Here is a 26,878-nt window from a genome sequence, read left to right on the forward strand (position 1 = left end):
ATTTGAAATCTCTTTATTGGCTCAGTTCTTCCCTAGCAGAAACATGATTCACTGACTATGAAGCTGGAAAGATACACAAGAGGCAGACAATGAAAGGTCTTATAAGTCAGGTTAAATGGACGGCCTTAATCTTCCAAGTCATGAAGTTCTGTAGAGGCAGGTTCAGCAGGGTTGAGTTGTAGAGAGAGCGTTGTTGCTGCTGGGTGGAAGATTAATTGGAAAGTGGCAAAACTGGAGACAGAGAGACCAAATAGAGAGCTATTGCCTTTTCTTTTTTTCTTTCATTTGTAGAAAAAAAAATGTACCTCTGTGACAGATGCTAAAAGTAAGAACAGTGCCAATAGAGCACTTGCAAAATAAGCATTTATTCTTTCAGTTATTCAGTTTATTTGTTTATTCAATTTATTCAACAAGTATTCGAATGCCTATTCTATGCCTGGCATTGTTCTAGGTATTGCAGAGCAAAGTCATTGCCCTCATGGAGCTTACATTCTAGAAAGGAAGAGACAGAGAGTAAGCAAATAAGTGAAATGTATAGGATGTTAGATGGAAATAATGATTAAAAAGAAAAAAAAAGAGAGATGGAACATGCAAGGAGTGGCACGGGAGGTGGGAACTTTTTAAAAAGGCATGGTGGCCATGGAAGTTGCAATAATATAGCTAAAACCGATGACGTTTTGAACTAGAGAATATAAGAAATGGAAGTACGATTCCGAATGTATATTAAAGGTATTGCTGATAGGATGTACTAAGGGATTGGATTTAGGGTATTAGAGGACAGAGGAGTGAGAGATGGAAAAACAGAGTTGCCATTAACTGAGATGGGAAAGATGGAGGTGGGTCAGGTTTGGTGGGTAGTGGGGTGATCAGAAATCCAGTTCGTGACATGTTAAGTTTACAGTGTTTACCAGACAAGAAGGCATTGGGTATATTTGACTGTATTTTAACAGACATGTCTGAGTTAGAGTTAAAAATTTGGGAAATCTCAGCAGATAGATGATATTTAAAGCCAGAAACTGGATGCGATTACTAAAGGACAGGATATAGCTATGGAAGAAAGAAAGTGGACCTAAACAACAGTCTGGTACAAATAATATCTACATTCTTTGATATCTCCCAGAAGCCCTTTATCAGGCACTCCATACAATTATTTCTTTAAATTTTTTCATTTCCGGGTAACACATTTTTGTTCTAATGAAATAGTTTTATTTTCTACTGATTCAAAAATATAAATTAATATTATTTTGCTACACATTTGATTTAAATAAAATTCACAGGTAACCTAGGAACCTAATTTAGACTTTTCAACAATGTATCTATGGGAAAATATATTCTAAACTCCAAGTAAATATCTTTCAAATTATCTTTGGAACATTATCCACTTTCAGTTTGAAAACTGCCTATAATTCCAATACAGAAAAGAACATATATTTGTATCATCCTTTATATCTTTCCACTTGATCAAATATCATTCATATTCATCATTCATATTTATAATGCAACCAAAATATTTATTTCTTTGAATTTTAATATAATATACTATTAATGTTTTCATTACTAGGTATTTTTCTTTTTCTTTTTATAATCTTCCTTTCCTTTGGCCTTTGTCTGACCTCCTACCCACCCCCATTGATGTACATTACGTACTTTCTAATTTTACTGATAAAATCATTTCTATTTTAAGTGATGACTACTGATTTTTATATGTTACGGAAATCTATCCCCTTCCTCCCATTACATGCCTTATTGAACTGAAATTAATACCAAATCAGGCTTGATTGGTACAGTCTTTGGGGCGATGACTCTGTTTCCTCTTCTGTCCTGGGTTCCAGGTCATTCATGACTGCGAGGAGTTGGAAAGAGGATGAGGAGCCACTGAGGTGATGGAAATGGAAAGAAGCGGCAACACAGTCTGATTTTCACTTTTGTTCAATTTTCTGGAACCCCTCAAATGACACCCCATCATTTCTTCTGGCTGAGCTCTTTTACACAGGACTAAATTTCATCATTCCCTAGTATCTGGAGGTAAACCAATTTCTCTTAAAATCCTTCATTATGCATTTCAGGGATGCCTTTTCTGATTGTCACTGTGACATTTTACATGGAATGGCCTATCTAATCAGGAGGATCTCCCAGATGAGCTTTTCTTCTGTTAATCAAAAGCGTGTTTTACCCTCATGCTATCAACAGTAATCTCTTTGAAAGACATTGAGTTGCAGGATTTGCAAGGCATGTTTGAAATTCATATCCTTTCAGTTACACCATTCACTGAGTTAATCTTTGGATAGGGTGAAATGTCACCGATTTCACCAGAGGATTTCTCAATCTCTTTCATTTGTTTCAGCCCAACAGTTTTCCTCCTCACTGGGGTAAATGATCACTATGTCTTGCAGTAAAATTCTTTGGCTCTACTGGACTGGAAAGCTTTGATTACTATTTGCACTCCTGGTTCATGTTTCCTTTGACATTATTCTTTTATATTTTCTGCAGTAATTGGAAAATATTGCATGAAGGTACTATTCTTTTGCAATAGAAAGAACATAGGACAAAGTATCTGGAGATCTGGAATGTGGGCCCAATGGAAAAATACCCTCGTTATGTTTCAGCAGTTTAAGTTGGGGTTACATTACCTTCTCTACTACCATTATGGTGTACATTACATGAGGCAATTCCGTCTCAGACTTAGAAGAGCCTTAAAGGATACTTTATTGCAATCTCTACAGTAAGATTCCATTCAAAGCATATTTCTTTAGTGGTTGTTTGCTTTTCCTTGAACATCTTCAGACATAAAAATTTCCATTCAGTTAATGAAAAGGAATGATTGTTAATTACTCATTATTTTGAGGGTAAAGAAACTCAACCCAAGATTGCTCCCCATAATGCACTTGGAAATTTTTTGAGAAGCCAACCAGTGTAACAAAACATTGTTTTCATCAATTGAAGGTCATCACAGGTGGTGGTGATCTAGGAAAGATCTGAGTGCCTCTTTTCCAAGAAAAAGATTCACTCTCCACCATTTATGAAATCAGGACTCACCAGCAATTTTTTTCCCATTATTTGGCACATTTGTAGTTTTTTTTTTTTTTAAATACAGTTTTGAAGACAAATTTGGTTGCAGTTTTTTTTTTAATTTTATTTTATTTCTTTAATTTTTATTATTTAATTAAAAAAATGTATTGGGGAATCTTAGGGCACAGTGTGTTTCTCCAGGGCCCATCAGCTCCAAGTCGTTGTCCTTCAATCTACTTGTGGAGGGCGCAGCTCACTGGCCCATGTGGGAATGGAACCAGCAACCATGTTGTTCAGAGCTCGTGCTCTAAACAACTGAGCCATCCAGCCACCTTACATTTGTTGTTGTTGTTTTTTTTTTTTTAATCTTTGACATCATGTGGAGATAGGGGTGCCCCTTCTAAAGGCAGGTATTGACAGGTAACTAAGGAACATTGCTGGTGAAATTTTTTAAAAAGAGGAAAGAGAAAGGAGGGAGAAAGGAATAACAATGAAAGAGATGAAGAGGAAAAAGATGAGGAGAGAAAGTTGAACAAAGAAAAATGAGGGAAAGAAAACAAGAAATAGCAAAATAAAGCAAAATGTCTCATATGCAAGTTGGTGCCTTCCATCAGGGTTCAATGAGAAACACGCAGAGTTGCGGTTCTCTCTTTGACCCACTCTATTGAGTGGCCATGCCTTTGCTCAGATCTGCAAAAACCTTTCTTTCCTGGTGACTAAACCTTGGTGTTTATGAATGTTCATCTCTTCTTCTTTTGGTTAACACCAAGGGAGATAAGGGACTCTGTCCATACTCGTTACTAGTATTGGTAATTTCTAAGTTATTGACCACTTCTCTTTTCTGTGAATCTTTGTGGGTGGAAGGGCTGCTACACATTTCCTGTGACCTACTTTTCGGGGCAAGTCTTAGGTAGCAAAGTTGTCTTTTCTTGAGCAGAATCATTTACTTATGGCAGTTATTTGGTGCTATATCCATCCATCTGTCCATCCATCCATCCATCCATCCATCCATCCATCCATCCATCTTATTTCTCTCTCATTTCTTCTCACAGAGGACTATGATTTCTTTGATGCCCTAAGCTTATTGAAATCTGGCCCTTCCATGTTTAATCTAATGATCCAACAAGGATAGTTTGCTTTGCTTCTTCTCTCTTTTATTATAAATGATTGCTATATAGTTCAATCTTCTTTGAAAAAGCTTGTTTTTTTCTGATTAGTTTTAAAAAAACCAGTCCTATATAAAAGATCAGTCTGAAAATACATATTTAATCTATCTTATTTAGAAAATATATTTTAATCTATCTTATTGGTTTCATAAGATATGATATATCTTAAGGCTGTATGTTCTAAGACTTTAAGAAAGAATGAGGAAACTGGAGTTTATGTAACCACTATAGGAGGTGTTAGGTACTTATAAAAGTAATTACAATTCGTATTCATCATAGTCTTCTGAGGTACACTTCTTTGAATTTTAGGAATTTCTTCATGGTAATACTCCAAATCAAATGTAGAGTTAGAGATTGATTTCATGCCCACTTGATTCCAAGGTTTCTCCTCTCTATTATCCTGTGATTTACTCCTTTGTCCCTTTTCTGTGCAGATATCATACTTTTACTCAAATCCTTCCTTCTAATACATTAGAAATGAGATCAGAATGGATTAGAAAATTGAATGTAGTTTTAGTAATGTAGATCTTTATCATATCTTAGTAATAAATGAGCTATACTGGAAAGAGCAATGAGTAAGCCAGGGTGGGAAGCTCAGTTGGCTGTATGACAGAGGAAGAAGTTAAACAACTTCTCTGGAGTGTATTTTCTTAATTGAAAGTTAACAACACCTGAGGTGTATGTTTGACATGAAGACTAAATGTGATATATATGTGAAGATGGCTGGATCAGTAAATTGTGCTTTTCCTTCTCCTTTGAGCTTTACTTTCCTTATCTGAAAATTGACAGAACTGAATTAAGTACTTTCTGAATCACTTGCTTGGTCTAATATTCTCTGGAACAGCACCATAAATACCTCCTACATAAAGAAAGTAATTATTTGGGCGTAGATCAGTGAATGTCTTAAGTAAGTACAGAGTTGTACAAGCTTAAAAAAATACGAATTCTAATTCACTCATTCATTAGTTTAATATGTATTTGTTGACTGTATTTTATGTGCCAGATACAGGTGAAATACGAAAATGGACAAGATCATAATTTTTCATGCTTAAGAAAGAACTTACAAGTTTTTTTTTTTTTTGTGTAGTAGTGATTTGGAAATTGTTAATTATAAATTAATATGGTATGCCCCATTTTAGAAGAAGCTATGAACACAGAAAAGTAATTAACATGGCCTTAGAGTGAAGATGTTACAACAAAGGTAACATCAAAGCTGGATTTGAAAGATGAAGGATTTGCACTGATGATTCAAGGGGTAAAGGGCTTTCCTGGAAGAAACAACAGGCCCAAAGTTACAGAGTCAAGAAAGAACGTGGTGTGCTTGGAGAAAGGCTAGGAGGATGGGAAGATTGGAGTGTAGGGTGCACAAATCGATAAAAAATGAAAACTGAAGTTTTATGCCCTCCTGAAAACTAGAATTCCTCATTCTGTAAGTAATGAGGAACCATAAGAATAATTAAAGAGAAAACATTGTTTTACCCAAGACAATGTCTTTATTAGATTTCTGGTTTAGAAAGATATTAGGTTGGTGTAAAAGTAATTGCGGTTTAAAAGATTGAAAATAATTGCAAAAACCACAATTACTTTTGCACCAACCTCATAGTAGTAATTGACTGGGTAAAAGATGAAATGATAAGAGGAGAGGCAAAATAACCAATTCATTAATCACTATGAATGAGATATGTTGAAGATTGAATTACGGTAGAAGCAATGGAGACAGAGAGGAAGAGGTGAATTCAGGAGATATTTAGGAGGTGGAGTTTTAGCTGATTGGATATAAGTCATGGAAGAGAGGGAGAGTGTGTCACTTGACTACCAGATTTCTAATTTGAACAATAGGAGTGGGTGCTGGATAGGGAACAGAAAATAGGGAATACAAGTGGGTTGAACTGAGGAAGTATAAGGTTGAGTTCAGACTTGGGTATGTTGAGCCCAAGGTGTTGATTGGATACCTAGGTGGAGCTGCTCAGGAGTCAGTACTGTTACATATTGCTTGATTGCCAACCCAAACTCTCTATTCATCTTCTCCATTAGACCACCTCTACATCATTGCAAATAACAGCAAATGGTTTCTTGACATCTCATTATCTCTTTTTGTCCTCTGTGGGCACAAATAGCAGGACCTCCTCCTCTGTTCCCACTCCCAGAGCTTTATCCCAGAGCCTCTTCCTCAGCAAAGAGGATTAGCAGGAGCTATAGCTCCTATGAAAAGGGCCAGGCTCAGAGGATCGGGCAGCATCAGGGTCAGGGGCTAATGCAAGTGTCCCCTAGGTATGTAAAGAGCTATAAGTAAAACCTTCATGTACTGGTTTTAAAGCATATCCACAAATTATTTGAAATGTTTCCTACATCACTGTGAAGTCTAATCCTCCTCCCCTTGAATATAGACTGGCTTTAGTGACTAGATTCTAGTAAATAGAAAGTAGCAGGAGTGATGCTGCCTGCATGCTTTCTGAGGTCGTACATGATGATTCAGCTTCTGCCAGGCTCCCTCTATCTCTCAGGTCATTCACCTTAGGAGTCCCAAGCTAATGTGAAAGAAGCCGGCAACCCTGAAACTGCCATGCTGGAGAGACCATGTAGAGAGTCCAATAGACATACGAAAGCTAAGATTCTGATAACCAAATCTAACATATGGATTTTTTTTTCCATGTCACCAAGCAATTCAGTAACATCTGGGTTTGCTACAATTTAACTCAATTCTGACAGTTATCTACCAGAGATAGCATCTGATTTCATAGGTTAAGGGTTCAGTCCTACATGACTACCCCTTCTTCAGATACCAATTACAAATCCAGGTTGGCGCCTGTGCTTTTGACTGACTGGCTATAGATTGAAGGTTCCAAAGGTTTGATTTGCTAGAGCAGCTCACAACATTCCGGGAAATACTTTACTTACTAGATTACCGGTTTATTGTAAAAGGCTGTATAACTCAGGGACAGCCAGATGGAAGAGATGCACAGGGCATGGTGTGTGGGAAGAAGTGCAGAGCTTTCTTGTACTTTGAGCACTCCACTTTTCCTAAATCTCCACGTGTTCGCCAACCCAGTAGCTCTCCAAACCTTGTTCTTTGGGTGTTTATGGAAGCTTTATTTCATAGGCATCGTGACTGATTAGATCACTGGCCATTGGTGATTGAACTTGATTTTCAGCCCATCTCCCCACCCTGCAACTCCAGGGTAGGACTGAAAGTTCCCACCCTCTAATCAAGGTTGATTCCCTTAGCAACCAACCCCCATCCTTAGGTGCTTTACAAAAGTCACCTCATTAACATAATGAAGGACCCGTCCTCTATTACTCTCAACAAAGGAAATTCCAAAGGTTGTAGGAGTTCTGTGCCAGGAACAGGATGAAGACCAAATATATACGTTTCTTACTATAAATTAGACTATCCTAGAAGCCCAGTGGTGCCAGCTCTCTATCTGCGTCTTCCAGTATCAACCATCAGACACTTGAGGAAGGAAGCCTGCAGATGAGCCCAGCTCTTAGCCTTCACATTTTCCCAGCTGACACTGTGTGGAAATAGCAGTTCTTGCTGAGCCCTGTCCAAATTGCAGCTTTACAAGCAAAATACATTTTGTTATTATTTAAACTACTAATTTTGAGGTGATTATGTTACATTTAATAATTGAACACTATAAAACCATGGTCCATCATAACTTAAGGAGTATTTTACTTATTGATACAGGGTCAACCTTTATTCCTTTTGCTCCCAAACTTTCAAAACTGTCCAAGATCTTAATCAATGCCAATTTATTAAAATCTTGTGTTCTATTCTACAGCATCAGCAAACTCTTGGCAGCCTTTCATTCTTATGTTCCAACCAAAATTGCTGATCTACACTGGCCTTTCCTCATCCTTCTGCCCTGTTAAGATCTTTATAGATATTAGGCACGTTTACTTTTAAAGGATTTAGCGCACATAATATTGAACATAATAAATTATCATCTGTGTTAAACATTGTTTACAGTCTGTTCTCAACAGAGCTGATAGAACGGTCCTTTCAAAACCTAAATTAGAACATATCACTCACTCCTCTGCTCAGAACCCTCCAGTGGTTCTTGCTATAATGTGGACTAAACAGCAAAGACTTTCTAAAAGGCCATATGTTGTCTGGTCTCTTGTCACCCTCTAACCTCATTTCCTGTGCTTCGTATCTTTTTTCTCCAGGTTTGCTGAGATTTAATTCACATATAACATTGTGTAAGTTTAAGATAAACATCATGATGATTTTATACATGTCTATTGCAAATGAATATAACAATAAAGTTAGTTAGCACTTCCATCATCTCACATAATCACCGTGTGCACGCGCGCGGTGAGAACATTTACTCTCTTAGCTACTTTTGAATATATAATACAGGATTGTTAATTATAATCACCACTCTGTACACTAGATTCCCAGAAATTACTGATCTTATAATTGGAAGTTGGTAACTTTTGACCAACATCTCCTCGACTCCCAACCTCTAGCAGCCACCAATCTGTTCTCTGTTTCCATGAGTTTGGCTTTTCTAGATTCCACGTAGAAGTGCTATCATACAATGTTTGTCTTTCTCTGTCTGACATATTTCTCTTGGCAGAATGCCCTCAAACATGTTGTCCCAAATGATAGGACTTGCTCCTTTTTTTATGGCTGAATGATATTCCATTGTATGTGTGTGTGTATAATATACACCACATTTTCTTTACCCATTCATCTGTCAAAGGACACATAGGTTGTTTCTATATCTTGGCTATTATGAATAATGCTGCAATGAACATAGGGGTGCAGATATCTCTGTGAGATAATGATTTCATGTCCTCCAGCCTCCTGCCTTTATAGATTATGTTAGATCCTCCTTGTTCTCCTAGATGCTTCTGAGGCACTTCTGGCTTGCTCTTGCTTCAGGGACGTTGGTTCTGTGTTGGCCCCTCCCTGGAACTCTTTTACCCCAAATATTTGCACAGTGAATTCCCTCATGTCCTTGAAGGCTTTCCCCAGCCAGGCCTTCCCTAAACATCTATTTGAATGCAAGTCCTTTTTCCCTGGCTCTCTCTATTCACTTTTCTCTGCTTTATTTTTCTCGATAGCACTCACTATCTTCTAATATATTATAGGATTTGCATATTTTATTTTCTGTTTCCCTCTCATGCACCAGTATGTAAGCTTTTGGATGATAGGAATTTTTGTCTTTTGTGTTTATTTCTAGGTCCCCAGCATTTGGAACGGTGCCTGACACATGGGATGTATGCTGAATAAATGAATGAATGAATAAATGAATGAATAAATGAATCCTATGACAGTTGGGTTGAATTGAGGTTGACTAGTTGGCATAATGTTAAGTTTTATGGGTTTTTAAGCATTTATTTACCAGAAATTTGCCATTTTCTTTTCATATTTGGAAACCATTACATTTTTAAACATTTTCATAGGCCCTTGGAAAGTTCACAGGGCCACAGTACAGTGCTTTTAGAACCTAGTGAGTAAATGGCCCATACTCTTCCTTCTCTCCTTTGTGCTGTTCACAGTTTTAGAACATCACTTCTGCCTCCTACTTGTAGCAAGTGGGGGAAACGGTTCTTTTTCCCAGTCAGCTTTACTGAAGGAAATCAGTGATGTGTTCTGCATCTTCCCACTTTCCCTCCTTATTTCAGTAAGGGAGTTTTATGGGCTGACTTGTGTCACCCCCAAATTTATATCTTGAAATGCTAACCCCAGAACCTCAGAAAGTGACTGCATTTGGAGATAGGTCTTTAAAGAGGTGATTAAGATTAAATAAAGTCATTAGGATGTGTCCTAATCCAATATGACCAGTGTCCTTATAAGAGGAGGAAATTTGGACACAGACACACACAGAGGAACACTGTATAAAGATACACGCAAGGAGGGGTACCCTCAGAAGAAACTAATCATGTTGACACCTTGATCTTGGACTTCCAGCCTCCAGATCTGTAAGGAAATACATTACTGTTTAAGCCACTCAGTCTTTGGTACTTTTTAATGGAAGCCCTTGCAAACTAATGCAGGGGGAGGACTTGGGAAGTGCTGGGACACTTATATGTTAATGAATGTGACATAAGCAGAGAGAATGAACTGTGTGCTAATGACAGCTGGCAGAGAAGGTGCTCTCTTGAACCTCTGACAAGATCCTTTTAGCTGCGTTTTGGGCCAGCAATTCTGTAGGAGCCTGTATGTGGGAGTGAAGAGTGAGGTGAAATAAAGCAAAGAAGCCACTGAGTCCTCTTGGGAGAAATAAAGATTTTGTGTGTGTGTGTGTGTGTGTGTGTGTGTGTGTGTGTGTGTAAAGCATCACGCTGATATTATATTACTTTAAGTTAAACACCTTTTCATTCTTTTTAACATTTTATTTGACTAGGTCAGAAAGTCCAGGTTAAAAAACTAAATATTTTTAGGTTTTCATAGTTAATAGAAAGGTCTGCTTTTTATTCTAATAGACTAGAATATAATTTTAACACTTAGATGACAAAGAACACTGACCAGATGATGGTATCTTTGGTTCACAGTAAATGACAAGTAGCTTTATTTTTTCCTCTTATGATCAGATGTATATAAACATCAAAACAAAATTCCCTGTGCAATAGAGAGTACACAAGAATAATTAAGGAAGAACAGAATATATAATATATTGTCTTTACCTACTTCCAATTATCTCAGGATCGTTAGGCTCCTTTGTAAGTTGCAGTGCTCATACCACACCCCAATTTGGTGGCAAAGTGGCCCTGCCCTTAGCTATCAGGTAATGGATCTGAAAGATTGAGGTCAAACAGCTTGGACTAGAAGGCAAGGTAAAGATTGTCATTCAGAAGAAAATACATAGCCTCAAACCCCCCAAGTGTACAGTAACCTCATCTTTGTCCTGGAAGGGTATTCTCCATCAGCTGTGTGATCTGGGAATGAACTGAGAAGGACAGATTCATTTTCCCCAAACAAGCCAGCAAGAGCCAACAAAGAAGGAGGGCACTAATATTCCACATAAGATGTGATTTCTTATGCATCTGGACTATTTCCAGTATGGTCAGGTTTGGGTGAAGCTCTCTTTCTGGTTTAGAGACAAGCATCTTTTGGTAGTGCCCTTATATGACACAGAGACAGGAAGAGCTCTGGTTACTCTAAGGACACTAATTCCATGTATGAGGGCTCCATTCTTATGACCTGTTTACCTCCCAAAAGCCTCATCACCAAATACCATCATGTTGGGGACTAGGGTTTCAACATACGAGTTTTGGGGGTACACAAACCTTCAGTCTGTAACAAGTCTTTACTAACTGAGACACGTCATAAAGTGTATATCCTGTCAGCCACCTACTAAATGGGAATCTATAGATCTCTAACTTTTCTCTGTCTCTGCAGTCATTCATGAGTATTGACTATTTATTGATTGTCCCTCCATCCCCCGTGTGGGGAGGAACACTAAAGACACATAAAACAGAATTCTGATCTTTTATGTACTTTAACATTAATTTGGGGAGAGGGCATATACCCCCCAAGAAAAAAATGTGTTCCGTTTCCCATTCCTCTCCTTTCTTCCTCCTCCAACTTCATCCCCACCTTTTCCCATGGAAGCTATCATTCCCATGGAAGTAAGTTACTTTAGCTTAATCATCCGGATTCAATATTCCTCATCTAGTTAACATAGATTAGTTAGAAGGTGTGTTCCTTTTCTCTCTAGGCCGTTTCCAATAACACGGCTTATTGCACCACAGACAAATCCAGCAAGACAAGAGACACCTGGGACTCACTCTTGATTCACGCTGACGTCAGGCAAGAGTCTTATTTTTTGTGTTCATGGCTTGCTTCAGAATTGTTTTTGAGCCCTGTGCTCATTTCCGTCTCTTCCTAGAAGCCACATATTTTAAAAGAATGTAACTGCAGATAAGAAGCTGGAAGGAAAGAACATTTTGAAGGGTTAGGTATAAACACATACCTGAAAGAAGCAGGACATAAGAGTAAATCTAGTTGTTATTTCAACCCAGAGATATGTCTAGGCGTTGTATTTTTCTGAGTTTTTATTTATTGGAGAGTGACAACTACTTAAGTTCTTAGAAGGAAGGTGAGCTGGTGACATGCTTTTCATTGAACAACACAGTCCATTCTGGTGAGTATGGGGGTGAGCTGCCTGCCATTGATCTTTGCCGGGCACTTTAAAGCTTCTTTCTGAGAATAGAGGCTCTGATTGGTATGATTTAGGGCATTAGAAAAAAGGCAGAGACACTAATAATGTTCACTGAACTTTATTATCCAGGCTCTGTGCAAAGCTTTTCCACATTAATAATACCTAAAAATACACATTTTAGATTGAATCGTATTTTGCATTTCATATAGGCCAAATATGGTTGACTATTGGCAATTGCACATGCTTTAACCTAATATGATCCTCATTTTTAATGATGAAAACATACCAACACACACTTCTTCTGTTCCCTGTGTACTCCTCCAGCTCCCCATCTTCATAGCGTAAAGCAATTATTCTCAAACTTCAAAAGGCAGGACTTGTTAGAAAACAGATTGCTGGTCTCCAACCTCAGTGTCTCTGATTCAGCAGCTCTGGGGTGGGACCAGAGATATCGAATTTCTAAAATGTACCCAGTGATACTGCTGCTGCTGGCCCAGGATCACACCTTGGGAGCCATTGGTATAGAGGGGCGACATCCTCAATTATGCTCCTTTAAAACGTACTTTTTCTTTCCCCCTTTGGGCTCCAACACAACACAAAAAAATCTAGATTTCCTTTAAAAACATCTTCCAAACCTGATGCCATTTTCACTTGCCCTCCACTTATATTTCCTTGTATATAATGCATAGACCAGAAACTTAATTTTAAAGACCACAAAATTGTTTATTGATACAAACATAATTCCAGAAAAAAAGTGTTGCATAGATTATGTAATGCTAAAAGTCTCAAAGTTAAAGTATTGGAATTGAGGGAGGAGCACAGGAGTAAATAAAGGTTCGTAGTCGGGTGGGATAATGAGCTGGAGATTCATGCATCCAATTTGAGGTTACACTTCTTCTCCCTTTAGGTCCTTCCCACTACTGAGATTCTATGAACCAAGATGCACTAAGAAAAACCAGCCGGGAATGATTATCTCCACTTCATAGAGAAGGAAACACATTCTGAGGAGTAAAATGGTTTTCCCATGGCTGGTCTGTGGAAGAACCCAGTTAGGGGGTGTTAAAAGATAAACTGAGGCATATTAAACATTTGAAAAGTTTATTTGAGCAAACATCGATTCTAATCTGTCAGTGCCAAAACAGAAGTGGTTAGGAGCGAGGGGAGTGACTTTTATAGAGAAAGTGTGGAAGCAAGTAAAGGAAATTATCTGGTTGGTGGTAGCTTAAATCCTAGTTGTCTATTTGTGATTGATTGTCCTTAGCATTTTGATTTTGTAAACGTGAGATCCTTACAGGCTGATTTTGGTTTGCTTACATAGGACCCCACAGCATTAGAACCACCTCAGTCTAATGGATTTCTTGCCTGATCAACTTAACAGGGGTCAGGGCATATCTCAGAGTAGGGTCAGAGGGGTAACAGCATAGGAGATGGGGACACATTACATATTTTGGCCTAGGATAGACGAGGAAATCCTATTCATCTGATTTCCTCTCACTTTCACCCATATTCAAACAAATATATTAGGAGCAAATAGAAAATGCTATTTTGATCTAAAAACCTAGCATGAACAATCCAGGTAGTCATCAAATGCTCTGGCTATTTTCTAGTAAATGCTTAGGTCTTCAGAAACACCATTTTTGTTTGAAGTACCAACAGCAGCGTCCTCACTGCTTGCTCTTCTAGACTCTTCAAAAGACTTGAAAGGACTGGTTTTCTCTCTTTGTTTCCCTGTGTCCTTGTACTTATCTCTCCTTTTCTCTCATCCTTTATCTCACCCATTTTCTTTGCTCCTGCCTTTATCACACCAACTTTACGTTCCTACTTAATTTGCTAGAATTCTTCCAGCTGCTTTCTCTGTGTGTTTGCCATTTTAAGGAATGTGAAATGCTTCTTCATTTATCGGGACGTTTCCTAAAGGTTTTTAAGCGAACTTTGCCCTAAATGGGAAGTGGTGATAACTGGTTATGTGCCTCCTGAAGAACTCCCTGGAAATGCCAGAGAGATGTTAATACTATTCAGCATTTATGAAGGACAAATTTGTTAGTAGAACTGCTCTGCACTGCCTGGACAAGTTACCTTCCTCCTGTGAACGTGGCTTTCTTACCTGTAAAAGGGGGATAATAATATCTTCTCACAGAGTTGTTACCAGGATAAAATGAAAAACTATGATGCTTCAGTTGTCTATTGTTATTATCCTCCAGAACAGTATTAATTAATTAATTAACAATTAATTAATTAATGATGTGTGCCAGTCACTATTAACTGAACACTAAACAAGGTTGGTCTTTGACCTCATGGAACTCACAGTCTATCAGACAAGATAGACCTAAGCAAATAATTGTAAAAATAATAAACTGCATAAGGACAACAAACAGAAATAGACAGTGCTGCAAAGTTTAGTGAAGGAAAAGTACATTGTGACCTGAACGTGTATAATGGGAGGACCTGACCTAACCTGCAGGCATGAGGGGTCAAGCACAGCTTTCCCACTGACGTGACACTTAAGCTGAAGTCCAAAAGATGACTGTGGCATTAACTGGTTGGGGAAGAGAGAGTTCCAGGCAAAGGGAATAACGTGTGTGAAGGCCTAAAAGCTGCGGGAAAGAACTTGGCCCAGTGAAGGAAGTCATGAAAGGCCCATATATTCAGAGGTTAGAAAGCCAGAGAAAGAGGGTCATGTGTTAAAGTTGCAGAAACGGTGGGAGCAGAACCACCTGGGGTCTTGTGGGCTACAATGAGGATGTTGCCCTTTGTCCAAAAGCATTTGGACGGCTTTGAAAGGATTGAAGCTGAGAAATAATATAGTCAGATTTTCCTTTTGAATTTGTGGGTGAGAATTGATTGGAGAAATGAAAGGATAGGAGAATATCTGTTAGGAGCCTCCTAGAATTGTCTAGGTGAGATAGAGTGGCTTGGATTACAGAGGTGAGAGGGAGCTGGAATGGAGCTTTAAGATACTCAACAGATGGGATTGTTGGGTTTTGTGAATTATTAAGTGAGTGTAAGATGTGAGGATGAGGACGATTAACTGATTTCTACGGCCCTGTTTAGAATACCTGGTGGTGGTGATGCCACTTCCTCTTAGAAAGGAACACATTTGAAGGGGAAGCTCATTTGTTCTGGCTCGGATATACTGGCTTAGAGGTGCCTGTGAAACAGCCACGTAAAAATGTCTGATGAGCAGCCAGTTCAATATATAGATCTGAACCGGACAAAAAGCAGGAAGGTTGATGTTTTGAGAGGCTATTGAAACAGCAGTGAATGAGAGAGAAATACAGCAAACCAGCTAACAGAATGACAGTGTATCCAGAGCACAGCTAATGTGAGTATGAGGGGGAAAGGGTGCAAGAGCATAGTGTGCAGGGGGGAGTGCATCTTTTCTGGTAGGAGTCATTTTTGCTTTAAAGCCATCGTTTCTAAGCACAGCCAGAATGCTTGGGTAGCTTATTTAGGGTACAATTCAAAACCTCAGTCTTAAAAAACCCGCTTTGGGCACAGTTAGTTCTCAGATAAACTGGGAAGAGGGAAATATAATCCTTTGGTAGTCCCCTACCCCCCATTATACATATCACATAAATGACTGTATATCTTTAACATATATTTTGCATAGCAAATTTAACATTCTATTTAAAGGCAGGAGAAATATATATTTAAATGTAGCCAATAGTTGCTGTTTCGATATAGAAAATTAAATCATATTTTGCTGTCGTTGTTGATTGCAATGGAAAAAAAGTGTTGATTAGATAATCATTCAGATTCGATTCCGACTGAAAACATTTGTATATTGACTAGAGAACTCTACTCGGATACCTCATGGGTATTTAATTATAATCTTCATGGTTTTTATATTATTGTCTTGTCTGTGACTAGAGATACTAAAGGAAAGTAATAAACATAATAACCTATCCACCCACCCACGGCAATATAATGTGGTAGTTAATGGCATGGGGCCTGGAACTCGTCTGTCTGGGTTCTGCCACTCGCTGGCTGTGTGTGCTAGGGAAGGTCACTTCAGTTTCCATATTTATAAAATGGATGTAATAGTAATTTCTATCTCAGGATTTTGTGAGGATTAAATGAGTCCATATATATAAAGCATGTAATGATGAAGCCTCGATTATACTAAATACTTTTTATATTATTAATACGAATAATGACCTAGACATGGGCCACACGGTCCTCCCCTCAAGGAGTTTACAGTCTAGTGGGGAGTTCAGACAAGGAGACACTAGAACAGGGTCAGGACAAGCCCAATGAAGGCACAAAGGAGGGGAAGCAAAGGGATTCAAGTCATGTCCGATTTGAGAAGCAAGGGGTGACGGGAATTACAGCACGGGTTTTAGGAAATAGGTTCTGCACTCCATAAAAACTTCTGGCATACAACTCATTCACAATCACAAAAACATTTATCTTTTCTTTACACTTTTCAGTGATTATGCATACATTAATTTATTTGATTCTTATATTAACCTTATGAACTCAATAGTTTGGAGTAATTTCTCTGAGTCAGTGGTGGAGGAAGAGTCATAAAAATAAGACACATTTCGTAATCTCAAAGAATGAAGTTTAGTGGATGTTTCGGTCTCAGTTTTATAGACGTGGAAATTGAGGTTTGGAGGAATTAAACGACTTGCTTAATTACACAGCTGGTGCTACAAGAATAATATGAACTCTAGTCTCTGGATTATATATAGGTTTTAGTCCTTTCACGACGTATAGAACGGCTCTGAAACTAGATGAAACCACCCACTAATGGGCACAGCATATCTGAGGTCCTTTCCTCAAAATAATATTAGAAAATTGCACACTTTGATTTTAGAAACTCTGACAATAAAATGAAGCAGAAAGAGAATAAAGAGGGGCTCTGAATGTGTTTTCTCTGGCTTTGCAATGACACAACACATCACTCACATCCTGATAGAGATTAAAAATCTTTCCCGAACCTTCTTATTCAGTGAGCTTCCTAGGCTAGAACTCCAAGGCATTTCACAGGGACATAAAGAGAAAAGGTTGGGATGTGTCAGCCCTGGGGCACAGGTGGCTAAAGTCACCACTTAGGGTTTGGAGCCAAGGACACCTGTCCAAAGCCAAAGGTAAGCTCAGGAAGCAGGCAGGTGGGGCAGGCTGTGGGTAAGTCACAGAGCAGGCTGGGCCTTGGAAAACCAGAAATCTACTGCTATGAGAGACGATCAGCTCAAGGGCACCCCAAATCAAAGAGTCGGAGTCAAGATAAGGCTACAGGGAGTGGGAGAATAAAAGGTGACTGAAGGATCAACGGGGCAACCCAGGAGGACAGATAATATCAGGGAAACACGATCCCTGAATAGGCTTCCTGTTACTACTCCTGAGGCTTTCTTCAGCAATGATTTGGCAGGAATCAGTCACAGCAGGGTTGGTCTAGACTGCACAGGTGAATACCAGCAAGGAGTTCACTGGCTGAAATGAGGCAGGCTACCGTGAAGGTTAGCCCAACTCCTCATGAGTAAGCTGCAGAGAGACGCTGGAGACGGTGTAAAGTGCCAGGCTCAGAAGCATGCGTGCTTCTACTGCTGAAGATTGTACTTGGCGAAAGCATCATGTACTACTTCAAAGGAAAAGCTTTTCAAGGTGTTTGTTTTTCTAAAAGATTCATGGTAGACAACTAGTAAGTGGAGAGGGGATGGGGAAACGAAGCAAAGCAAATATCCTTTTCTGTGAGTCAGAAACCTATGCATCATGCTGTCTTTGAAAAGTGTATAGGGCTGAATATAAAGGTCCAAAAACTTCTAAAAGCATTTGAAACACACATATATTTGGATTTCTATACCACTCCCTCAACTGGAAACCAGTTTGAGATACAGGAATAACAGTAAATTTGAGCTTGTTACCCTGGACTCCGAAAGGTCTAAGGGTGATGGAAACACTCGTGTGCTACTTAAAACGTGCCAGCCACTCTTCTCAGCACCATGTATGTGCTCATTTAATCCTTCCAGCAACCTTACCATTCCTATTATCATCACTATTTTACCATTGAGGTCACTGAAATACAGAGAAATTAAGGACATGTCCAGGATCACACAGTCAGAAGTTCATAGAATCCTGCAAAACATGAATGTGATAAAATATCATAATCACATTTGCTTTTCTTCCTCTGCCGCCATGAGACCAGGAGCATTTTGGAGAACCATAACTCCAAATGTCTGCTTCCACGCAGCTAAGAGGCTATATTTTTCTGTCCTGCAGTTAGCCTAACCTATGGGCATCCCACACTGGTAAAACAGTAATTATTGTGCTGAGCAGTGAAATGTGTAAAACTTTTTAGGCTTTTGTGTCATAAATGCAACTATATCTGTGTCAGATAGATAATCAATGCTATTATTTTGCGCTATAATTTCTTCCCACACTGTTATTGGGTTAAAGTAAGGGTTAAGAACAGGGGCTGGAGTCAGAGTTCTGGGGTTAATTCCTAGCCAAACTTACTAGTTATGCAACTTGGAAAGTATTTATCCCACGAGGGGCTTATGTTATGTCCCTGCCTGACAGGCTTCATGGGGGAACTTACACGGGATACGTACTAAATGCTTTGCACAGGGCCTGGCCCTTAGTAAGTGCTCCGTACATGCTCGTCATCATGGTTGGCGTTTATTACTCTGAAGGTGAAACCAGAGGAAACCAGGAGGAATAGGTCTTTCAACTTCTCTGGAGCTCTGATTCTCTTCCCTCCCTCATTTTAGAATTCGACAAAAGATGCAGCCAGCACTTAGATGGTGTTAGGATGGAAAGGACAATGTAACCTTTCTCTCTTGTTTTGCCCAACTGAAAAAAAAATGAAGTTTGTTACTGGATTAATGGGACAACTGATCTGGGGACAAGGAGAGCAGAGTTGATGAATAGAAGGGATAGGCAAGAGGTTTGGTGATTCATGCAATTGAAATAAGATGTTTGGGGAGAATGCTTTCATAGAGACTCATTTTATGGTGAATTCATTATGTAACACTTATTTTAAAATGTTTCCATAATTTTCCATAAGTAATTAATTTTGTGGAATACTATTAATTGGCATATTTCCTCCATCTTTACCACCAGTACTGGCAATACCAGGAAAATAGAAAAAGTATATTAAAACATTTACTAGAAAATGCTACGTAAAAAGCAAAACAAAACAAAAAAAACTTATTCATAGGCCAATAATATCCCATTAGAAAATATAATAGGAAAAAAGATCTCATTCAAAAATTAAAATAACATAAAATATCTCCATAAGACTTTTGTGAAGAAAACTGCAAACCTTTACTGACAGATTATAATATATATATATAGAAGGATTGAGAAATACTCAATATTTTAAAATGTCAATTCTCCTCTGAATAACCTACAAATTCGATACAATTCTAATCAAAATGTAAAAAGAGTTTTTAAAGGGAATTTAACAGATGATTCTAAAAATTTTATGAGGGTAAATGTGTAAGAATAGTTAAGGCAGTTTTGGAAAGGAATTACAAAGCAAGGGCCCCTGCTGGAAAACAAAATGACAGGACCTGATTTGTACATGGCCTCCTATGTTCTTTCTTCTTCTTCCCTTATATTTTGCTTCCTCGCTTTACCCTTTCCTGCTTGTTTTCTTTTCTTTTTTCTTAAATAGACTTTATGTTTTAGAGAAGTTTTAGTTTCACAGTAAAATGAGCAAAAGGTAGAGAGATGTCCCATCTAACCCCCCTCACCCCCCACACACGCATGCATGGCCTCCCCTATTATCAACATCCCCACAGAGCGGTACATTTGTTAAAATCCATGAACTTATATTGACACGTCATAATCACTCACAAATCCATAGTTTACATTAAGGTTTACTCTTGGTGTACATTTGATGGCTTGTTTCCTTTTAAAATATCATCTCTGGCTTTATGCCTTATACCTGATGGCTAAACACCTGGCAGATCCTGGTCCTCATCTATGCCAAGTGCGCAGGAATCAGAGACCTTCTTACAAGGCCATCATGTCCATGTAGAACCCCATTCTGATCCTCTTGGAGGGGCCCTCATGGGGAATATTTGTGTGGGTGTTTTTTTTTTGCACTGCTATAACCTGAGGGCAGCTTCCCATCATTTTGGATCTTGAATCCTCCAACAAACTGATTTACTTATTCCCCCATACATTTAATGACATTTAGGGACTGAGGACATAATAGAAAAATAACAGGGTCTTTGGCCAAATGGAGATTACATTCTAGTGTGCAGACAGCCAAATAAACAAGCGATTACACTGCTGAGTGATCCGTGCTAGAGGGTCCTAAGTGGTCCCTGTTGGCTTAAATTCATCTGATATATAACAGCCAAATTAATAAAACACTCTTCTTCCATCAATGAAACGTGCAGACCCACACTCCCATGTTGTTTGAAAATTTCCTGTAGAACGGATGTTGAAATTTTACTTGTGTTCTAGAATGAATGTAGTAGTCTACACTTCAATTGGAGGACAGTGAGGTATTAGTGTACGTCTTCTGCAGACATTCAAGGGACTCCCTGGAGCAAGCAGGAGGATAAAAATGATGCATTTTTCATATAATGTGGCTCCTTTGTGTCTGTTTTGCCTATTTCAGGGTGAAATAGCTCATCAAATATAATAGATATACAAACCTCTGGGCACTCAGAGGGATTGAAATTCTCAAAAGCATCATTCAAGTTAAATTTACTTCTGTCTAAATTCTGTTTTGCCTGCTTCCAGTGATTTCTGCTGAAGTGTTGACTGTATGGTAATCTTTTCTGCTGTCTGCACCACATCTTTTTTTGCTGGACTGGTTGGAGCTAATCTCTTTGAGCCAACCATTTTTTAAAGGCTTATGAAAGAACCTCTGGCCATCTCCTTATATTTTCTTTTCACTTGAACACTAGTGTAGCCTCTGCCAGCCCTCTTTCTCACATTCCACAGGAATGGACTGGAGCATGACCTTTTTCTTATATACAGTGTGCCTCTAGAGGTGAAGGTAGGATTAGAGAATGTTAAGAACACTACAAGATGTGTGTGGGGTTGCAGAGGTGGCTGTTTTGTTTTTGCCTTTCCTGGTTTCAGCTGGATAGCAAAGATCAAGGTGTTTGCTTCTGGTTGTTGCAGGGACACATGGATGTTGAAAAAAACAACACGTGTGTGTTGGGGGACAAGGGTTGGAAAGAGTTTTCAAAAGGAAAGTAGAAAAGTTCTTCAGAATATGGACATTCTATTCCAAAACGATTTCTTTTCATATCAAATAAAAGGCAGATGTAAAGGTCTTTGCCATTATATAAAGGGCCTACCAAGGACACATGTGCTAAGGGAGGTAGCCCAGAAAGACACAGTGGCCTGTGTGAGGCCTATTTCCCTATGGAGCTAGGCTGTGTGTGTAGCCAGCCAGGGTGATGAACATAGAATAGTGGGGGCTGGCCAGCAAGATTAGAAAGAGAGATGTGCCTATGAGGTGACCCAGGCTGATGCCAGGGATTCCTTGGGGGTGGAAAAGAACCCCCCAGTTGGCATCCTTAGCTTATGTGAATCAGGTCCAATACTCTGGCAAAACTCAGGTTGTATATTAACTTCTTTAGTTTCTTACAATTGAACATATTTCTAACAAAATCTCCCAAGTGGTGGCAACTGAAACTTAGTAAATTCAAGGTAAACTCAGTAAATGTGTTTTTTTCTTCTTCTCGTTTTCTTCTAGATTTTGCACTTACATTTTTGAGTCAGACATAACATCAAAGCCTCAGGGAACAGTCATCATGCCCCCTTATCCTCATTGCAGCAGTTCTAGGAGCCCATTGCAATGTCACATGGGTGAGGCTCTGGGTTACTCGCCAAGTCACTGGGGCTTCCGGGGCCTCTCTGTGAAGGTGCAGTGAGTTCTTCTGCTTATACATCTGTCAAAGACACTGATAGTCCGCTATTCTCAGGCTGTTCAGGGGGTAGGGCTGGCCATTTTCATGGAACTAGTCTCATGTACTTGGGAGCAGGCTATGTACAGGGTAGGTAAGAAAACCCTTCCTAATGTAATCTGGTTAAAATAGTTTTATTGTGTTTTCTGATTATAGCATAATATTTTCTCATTGCAAAAACGAATCAGAAAAAGCAGATAAGTATTTCGATGAAAAAGAATATTAGGTATAATCACACCATCCTGATATAACACTGTTCATATATTGTTGTAGATTTTCTCCCTATGCATAACCAAGATTTTTGTATGTTTATATATGTGAAGTGCATAGTTACATAAAACAGAATTCAATCATGTTGTACGTATTGTCTGTAACCCCCATATCCTCTTAAATTATATACTGTGAACATCGTTATGTGTCAATATATATGGATCTATATCTTGTTTTTGTAGGAATAACAAATTACTTAACCAATCTTCTGTTGATGAACATTTAGGTTGTTTTCAATTTTCACGCTGAAAACAGTTCTGTTACAAAAAGCCTCATTCTAAAAGTCAAAGGAATGGACTCAATAATGTCACAAAACTGCCTCCGAATAGTTTGTATTCACTTAGAGCAACAATGATTGCCAGTGCCATGGTCTACACTGCAGGATTTGAAGGCCAAGCCAAACTCTCTGAAAATCAGCATCACCATCACCATCACCTAATAAGGTCACCTTCCCCAAGGCCAGGCATACAAGTTCACTAACAAGGACCAGTTTAGGGATTAGAGCAGGGGTGTCCAAACTTTTTTCAATGTTTTTTACCAAGGGCCATATGCAGTAAAATACACAGACAGCTGGGCCACTCACTCGAGGTGAAGTATGTATTGCCTCACCTGGTTTATTTAAGTAAACTAAATATATTTTTGGAATTTGCTGCGGGCCAATTAACAATGGATTGCGGGCCACAGTTGGCCCGCGGGCCACAGTTTGGACACCCCTGGATTAGAGCTTTCTCCAGAAGTGTGTCACTCAAATGCTTCAGGGATCGGTCAAGATAAGTGGTTTGAAAACACCCACATAGCAAGCCTGTGTTAGTATAAGTATGTATATGAATGTGTGTGTGTGTGAGGGAACGTGCGGGCGTGTGCACACTCATGCAGGCAAGCCGAAAGGCAGCAGTAGTGATTACAAGTGTGGGTACAGTCCATATATGCTCAAGTTTTTTCTAGGGAAGTCTTAATTTTATTATTTCCTAGTAAAATGACTTAATTCTCAATAAATATATTTGTATAAGGTGCATTATATGATGTATTTATATAGAACTGTGTTTACCAATTTACAAAGCCCTGGGTCAAGTTATTTGTTTTGTCTTCTGCTCAGGAAATACCATCAGTGTGACATGGCTACCCCCCTAAAAGAGAGATAATGTCCTGTCTCAGGAAGGCTGGGCACCCCCCATACAATAACATCTCTAGCTCCGGTCCTCGGGACAGGTCCTCAGCGGAGGCCGGCTCTTGCAGCTATGGTTCCTCTCCCACTCTCTGTGTAAAAGAGTGTGGACCACCCCCTGAGCCCCACCTTTCTCTGCCCATCTGCTCTCAAGTCATTCTCTATTTCTCCCTTTTCAGGGTAAAGTGTGGGAGTAGGGAATTAGGCAATACACCATTTTCCTGGAGGTTGAGTAGACTCGTGGGGATGTTTTTGTTTAAACCTCACTAATCTATTCCAAATAGGTGACCTTAGGCTTTCTCTCCCACATCCCTATGCCACCATGTCTTGCTTCAGTTTGTATTTATTGTCACAAATTGCCTGGCTTCTCTCTCTTCGTTCCTTCATGTAAAAAGATATCCATGTCCAAAAAAGAAAGAAACTGAGGAAGTCCTGCTATAGGTGTGGAGGGAGCTGATAAGTCTTGAAATGTCTTTTTATTTGAGACAGACCCCAAAACAGTGTAATCATAACATGGGGGAGATTTGCAATAGTGAAAAAAAAAATTTAGAGAGAATGAGAAGAGTGACAGAGATAGGAGACGGATGTATTTGAGGGGCTGCCGCACAAGTTGTTCACTCCCCTGGGATGGGAAAGATGGCGGGCTGCTCAGTATTGATTTTCAGGACATTGCAATGACTCCTCTGCAGGGAATAGGAGTGCAATGAAGAAACAAAGGTCAAAATTGTTCCCAGAGACAAAGTGAGAAGAAAGTCATCCATCCTGTTTGGCTGTAATCATTTCCAGGAGTTTTGATCTTTTTTTTTTTCGTCTTTCCTTTTTTTCAACCTACCTACAACAAACTAACCCGTGAAGGTATAATTTCATTGTGTGCCTCGCTTTCTAATTATGTTCTGGGATGCTGAGGGGAAACCCCAATTTGGCTTTTCTGCTCATGCAGGGAGTACGTTTTTTTTCTTTTCATGTCACCGATGAACTGACAATGGACATTTTCTGTTGCTCATTTGTAGGCTGCCTGTGTCAGGGAAATGGGGGGGGGATCAGTTATGATTTAGTGTTGAGTTATGAAACTGGGGTAACCAGAATGTGACCTTCCCCCCAAACTGGGCCCTTCAGGATTGCTGAGGAAGAAGGGCCAGCTGGGAGATGCTGGAGCTGGTCCTGGGAAGAGGCAGTGCCTCCCAGGACGGTCACAGCTGTTTTGCTTTTCTTCCTAGCAGCAGCTTTATCTGGCTTAGTCCCCTCACCTCCTTCCCTTGGTTACACAGCATTGATGAAAGGCAACAGAAGGGAGGGTTATATAGAGAGCAAAGAGCACCAACACATGCCTTACCATGTGTTATCCTCAAAATATCACCGGAGGGGTAGATAATATAGCTTTCCCTAATTTTCCTGACAAGGAAACTAAACTCAGAGAGTTAAGTGATGTACCTGGGGTCACCCGAATAGCAGGGAGCAGAGGCAGCACTAAAGCCCCGTATCTGACTTCAAGTCCAGAGGCTTCTACTACAGCCATACCTCCCTTTATTGCACTTCACAAATATTGCATTTTTGTCAATACGGAGGCCTCCATCAGCAAAAAAGATTATAACTTGCTGAAGGCTCCGATGATGGCTAGCATTTTTTAGCAATAAAGTATTTTTAAATTAAAGTATGGACATTGTTTTTTAAGACATATGCTATTTCACACTTAATAGACTACAGAAACCAAAAAAAAAAAGGAGTGTTTATTGCTTTATGGCGATAGTCTGGAACCAAACTCACTATATCTCTGAGGTATGCCTGTATATCACCCGGATGTACCAGTTCTTGCATATGATTTTACTAAGTTTCTTGGCACTCTGGACTATGTTGGTTTTTTTGTGTTGTCATATTGCAAATATCTCCAAGAAAATTTTCCAAAAAGTAAGGAAAACTTAAAAGGGTAAAAGAACTAAGGTTATGGATTCCCATGCATCCACTATTCTTATCACCAGAGCAAATACGGACATAGGGTTTATTATTCATGTTGGTCAAATCACAAAGTGAGGTCAAAATTTAAAAAAAAAAGAAAAAAATTGAAAAGAGAAGATACTAGTCATAGAACGGGGTTAGGATGGGGCGGGGAGAATCTGAGAATTCTCGTTCTGGAATCTGATTATCTGAGTTTCAAAGGCATACTCATTGCTTTCTAGCTATGTGGCCTCAGGAAAGTTGCCTCACCTCTAAGCCTCAGTGTTGTCACCTGCAAAATGGTGATACTGATAGTATTTACCTCATGGGTATTAGATGAAATAACCTTTGTAGACACAAAGTTGACTCCGTGTAAATGATAGCTATTATGATTTTAACATGAAGGAGCAGGCAGGGTCTGGTGCGAGGAGCCAGAGTCCATGCCTTCTGCTCCATCTGGGGTTCATTTGGGGTCTTATAGGCAAGTTCTAAGGGCTTCCTTTCCGGAATGGGGGAGGAAGTCACAGTGAAAGGATTTTCTTAGCCTTTAATGGAAACAATAAAAAAGGAATAAATCAGATGGACATATGTGTCTGACTTGCGCGGCTGCCAAATGGGTGATGCCTTGGGATGGATGAAAGAACGCAAAAAGTTAAAAAGAAAGTTCTTTCATCATTCCTCCCTCTCCCCATCCCCCACAGCTCCACTGGGAGAAAGGAGGCTTCAGGCTGCCACTGCGACCCCGGACCCTCTGGCGCCGGGCAGTTAACAGCCTGTGCATCCAAGCTGTCCCCCCTTTGCCTGTGGTTCATTGAGCAAAGTTCCCGCGGCCTGCAGCTCTCCCGCAGCCGGAGGTCTATTTTGCACTCTGCCAGGCGCGGGTTAAATTGCGACGCTAGGAGGCAGCTGCTGTTCAAGTGTCTGGGGATGGCAGAGGCCTCCAAACAACCTTCCTGAGCCAGGACGAGGTGGGGTTGGGGGCAGGGCCCGGTTCGGGCCTAATCAGGCTGTGGGTGACCCACAGCTTCCCCGCCTGCTCGCCTGGCCTGCGGCATCTCACCCCCTGCTAGGCAGCTGTGCGCCTGCATTTGAGAAGAGGAAAAAGTGAGGGCCTGAAAGGCAAACACCCGCATTATTTCTTCTAGTTGTTAAGATCCTAGGACGTACCCCAGGAAGCTTATGAATTATTCATTAAGCCTAATGGGGCGGTCACAAGGGAGCATTGCTGAGATGCAATTAAGTGGTGCTTTAATTTGAGAAATATTTATTGGGGTGTTGTGTAAAACGTTCATTCATATCTTTGTGAAAAACGATTTGATGGTAAATAAGAAGAAAAAA

General features: G+C 39.6%; 1 long non-coding RNA gene across 4 annotated transcripts in view; it reads left to right on the top strand.

Annotated features, from left to right (window-relative positions):
- The window catches only part of LOC109452869 (uncharacterized), a 114,262-nt gene that overhangs the window by 68,868 nt on the left and 18,516 nt on the right, over positions 1-26,878 (top strand). For 2 of the 4 annotated variants that reach the window (XR_012493903.1, XR_012493900.1), the window contains exons 6-7: positions 1,833-2,025; positions 11,849-12,045. This is a non-coding gene — a long non-coding RNA (uncharacterized LOC109452869). Of the gene's footprint in view, positions 1-1,832; positions 2,026-9,367; positions 9,456-11,848; positions 12,046-26,878 lie in introns of those variants that run through there. The other 2 variants (XR_012493902.1, XR_012493901.1) reach the window with 2 other exon arrangements.

The sequence above is a fragment of the Rhinolophus sinicus genome, linkage group LG02 (assembly GCF_036562045.2).
Source record: "Rhinolophus sinicus isolate RSC01 linkage group LG02, ASM3656204v1, whole genome shotgun sequence".
NCBI lineage: Eukaryota > Metazoa > Chordata > Mammalia > Chiroptera > Rhinolophidae > Rhinolophus > Rhinolophus sinicus.